Here is a 4,131-nt window from a genome sequence, read left to right on the forward strand (position 1 = left end):
CATTACAGAAGTCTCTCGTTAGCATTTTGAATGCTACTTGTCGCAAAGTGACGCAGTCTTGACTCAAATCTGCACTCATCTCACATTGGGCAGTGACATTTTCAACCACAGCTCATGGTCTTCCTCAGGAAAGTGAACCTGCGCAGGGCGCATAACTCCCATCTCCATCCCTCCGCTGGGCTGGAACTCTAAGTGGACCTGGAGTTGAGATTATTTCAGTTATTCTCAATGTCTTTTTAGACATTTTCAGAAAGCACACCTCCTATCCTATTGTCAGAACTCTACACCCAAATCCAAAAAGAGCAAATCTCCACAAATGTTCAACACGGGTTCGAATCCGACCTGCTGCCCTTTGCTGCGTGTCATCCCCAATCTCTCTTCCCCTTTCTTGTCTATATACTGTCACTAAATAAAGGGAAAAGGCCCAAAAAATAATCTTAAAAAAAATATATACAGCATATATATGTTAGGCTATGTCTTGTCAAAGTGCCATTTTGTGCTCAATGTAAAATACTATTTTAAATAGATAACTATTGGTTATCAGGAGACTCATTCCTTTTGCATGTTGAGTACACAAAATAAAATAAATAAGGCGCAATGTTTTAATACTCATATTCAAAACACACAAATACTATTTAATATACACCAAAAAAGGATTTTTCCACAAAATATTGTATAGGCCTACATCCAATCAAACATAGAGCTAAATATGTCAAATGTTCTTCATATAGAACAAATAATAGAAAACTATAGTGTAGGATAAACAGTAAAAAAAAATTTTTAAAAAGCGTAAGAAAGAAGAAATGAGGCTGCATCCTGTGTCCAGTTTGTGTCTAGTCACAGCACCTCTTCAAGATTTCTGGACATGTTCTCCCTGCTCAAACATCTCTTATATCTGGCAGAAGAGGTAAAATAGAATTTACAATAGAATAAATGTGTATTGCCTTTTACACAGGTACAGGGCCATGTAGGTAAATTGGAATTTTTTGTGCGTTGCTCCTAGAGTCAGCTCTATAAAAATATAAGAAGAAATACAATCAAAATATGAAGCTATATAAATATTTTTTTTTTTAAATGAAGACAGAAGAACAAGACAAAACCACTGTAAGATAAATAAAGTTGTATTTGCAAAAGTGCACCGGAAACATACACTGCATAAAGCTAGGCCTCTATATGTAGACATTATTGCACCTGGGATTTTACACATGGTCTTCTTATTGAACACAGTCCAATAAGATGTTGTGTTATTGAGTTATAATATTTCCCACAGCTGTTATTGTAGGTGTGGTGGGAGTGTCCCGTTGAGTTATTCAACCCTCCAACGTAGCCCAAGTAGACTTTCTATTTACTGTTTTCCGATCACCTGGTTTCAAGATCTGGAGGTTTCTGATCCCACTTGAAGGCAGCTTCAGGACTCTCACACTCCCTCAAAACACATCCACAAGTCTGATCCACATGCACATGACTGGCCATCGCAGCGGGGACACAGGGTGGAGTTTCTCCAAAAGTTGAGTCATATGATGATTCTTTCCAAGGGTGGTTGCGTTATCCGCGTACTTCATGATGATGTTATTGTCCTGGGTGGAGACACAATCAAATGTGTACAGAGAAAGGAGTTGAGACGGCAGCCATGTGGGGTTCCTGTGCTGGATGTGAGCGTGGCAGAGACCTTGTTTCCCCCTTTCACCGTCGTGGTCTGTCTAACAGAAAGTCCAGGATCCAGTCTCAGGTGGGTGTTGGTACTCCCAGGTCTGCCAGGTACTCCCTGGTCTGCCAGGTACTCCCAGGTCTACCAGGCACTCCCAGGTGCCTGGTTTTTGCCAGGTACTCCCAGGTCTGCCAGGTATTCCCAGGTCTGCCAGGTATTCCCAAGTCTGACAAGTACTCCCAGGTCTGCCAGGTACTCCCAGTTCTGCCAGGTACTCCCAGGTCTGCCAGGTATTCCCAGGTCCGCCAGGTATTACCAGGTCTGCCAGGTACTCCCAGGTCTGCCAGGTACTCCCAGGTCTGCCAGGTACTCCCAGGTCTGCCAGGTATTCCCAGGTCTGCCAGGTATTCCCAGGTCTGTCAGTTTTCCAGTGAACTTTAATTGCCTTATAGTGTTAAAGGCAGAGCAGGAAAAGCAGGCATGCATATGTGCCACACACACACACACACACACGCACACGCACGCACGCACACACACACACACACACACACACACACACACACACACAGATGGGTTCCTTTATTCTAAAAATGATGACATATGCTTATGGATTGTTTTTTTGTATGCTACTGTATACAACACTGTGCCACTGTTGCAGTGAGAACAGTAAGGTTTTGCCAAATAAATATTTTCTGCTGTTTCAACATTGCATTAGTGAACTCTTCAACCCCTCTCAGCAGATTACTATCACCGTAGAACCTTGTATAGAAACGTAGATATAAGCTTATGAAACACAAAAGAGTTTTAGATTGAGAACAATGTGTTCGTGGTATATCTGAAAATGTACTATCATGGAAAAGGTGTTTGCCATTTGATGCAAATGCTTCATTTTGAATGCATTGTTTCCTTTTAAAGGAGGTGGGAGGCATTTTGCATTTTTGTGTGTGAGGTTTTGTGTGTAGAATTTTAAAAAAAGGAGACGTAGTTTTGATAACGTGTGTAAGTGGATAGAGTGTTGCACATGTAGCTTCAGTTGTGACCACTGTCGTTTAGCAATCCAAAAAAACTAATTTTATTTTCTGTTAACGACAATTACATTTAAATAGCTCATGTTACTGTATGCTGTCAAAAGTTAACTTCACAGCGCTGTGGAGACAGAGCTGGACATGAGAGACTGCGCTCGGCCTCTGGTGATAACAACTCACCTACACACTCTAACTACAGTAACTTCACACAGCAGCCTCCTCCTCAGTAACTCTGTGTGTGTGTGTGTGTGTGTGTGTGTGTGTGTGTGTGTGTGTGTGTTTGGTGTGTTGTGTGTGTGTGTGTGTGTGTGTGTATGTGTGCGCGTGTGTGTGTCCTAGAACCGAAGTGGAGCAGATGCTGACTCAGCCTCCTTCAATCTGCATAGTGACTCCCCCTGGAGGCCTTTATGTTCCCCACCCCCCACACACACACACACACCACACCCACCACACCACACACACACACACACACACACACACACACACACACACACACACTTCACCTGAAGCTCTTTCGACAAACGGCAGTTAAAACTAGTTGCAGTGCTGAGAATAGGCACAATCAGAAGTATAATACAGTTTAGAATTCCATGGAGTCAGCAGACAGAAAGACGGTTCAGGCTGGCTCTGCATAACTGCAGGGAGACCAGGTACAGGGTGGGAGCATTGAACGTGATGTAGATGGCTGAATTAGTTGTGTAATAACTCTCTGGCCAGAAAATACATACATCATAAACCTCGCCTCTTACTGTTGGATCTCTGTTGCATGGTCGCTGTAAATGCTCAGTGCAACAGCTGATCCCAGTACACGCGCGGTCTGCCGTCAGGGACTAACTGAATGCTTATGCAGAGGTGTAATGCGTACAAGGGCTTCAATGGACAGAAGTGCTCAAAAGAATAGAAATTTGAGCAACCATAATTCTGTGACAGATGAGCAGTTTTCTGTTTTTTTCGATTGCTAAACCACAGTGGGCACAACTGGAGCTATTTGCAAAACTCTTACTACAGTCTGCACAGCAGCAGTTCCTGTGGACCAATCTCTGGTTGGTTTTTCATTGCTAGAACACAAAACTCTACACACTTATCCTATGGGTTCAACCACATGGTGCACAACACTGTGGAGATACAGCACTTTGTTCAGATGCTAACACACTGGTGTCACAACTGTTAAGCACACATTCAAAACAGAATAGATTTCAGCCTCGTGCATTTCAGTCATTGCTGATTTCAATTTCAATTAAAAGACTTGTTAGTGGCCACAGCTCCGAAAGGCTTTTTGTTGGAAATGAAGAAACACCAAATAGGAATAAATGAGTAAGACACTACACTGTTCAAGAGAAACAGTGAACAGGTAAAAGTGCAAAGATATCTGCTATAAAAAAGGTGAAAAACACCACCTTTACTATAGTAAAGCTGTGGGCGTGCTGTTTTTCAGAAACTAATGGAGGTGGAATCAAT

General features: G+C 42.5%; 1 long non-coding RNA gene across 1 annotated transcript in view; it reads right to left on the reverse strand.

The window, feature by feature from the left end:
* Positions 1-3,171, reverse strand: part of LOC116695213 (uncharacterized) — a 22,119-nt gene extending 18,948 nt beyond the window's left edge. The window contains exon 1 of the long non-coding RNA XR_004333379.1: positions 3,127-3,171. This is a non-coding gene — a long non-coding RNA (uncharacterized LOC116695213). The remainder of the gene's footprint in view (positions 1-3,126) is intronic.
* Between the last annotated feature and the right edge of the window lie 960 nt (positions 3,172-4,131).

Source organism: Etheostoma spectabile, chromosome 9, assembly GCF_008692095.1.
Source record: "Etheostoma spectabile isolate EspeVRDwgs_2016 chromosome 9, UIUC_Espe_1.0, whole genome shotgun sequence".
Taxonomy (NCBI): domain Eukaryota; kingdom Metazoa; phylum Chordata; class Actinopteri; order Perciformes; family Percidae; genus Etheostoma; species Etheostoma spectabile.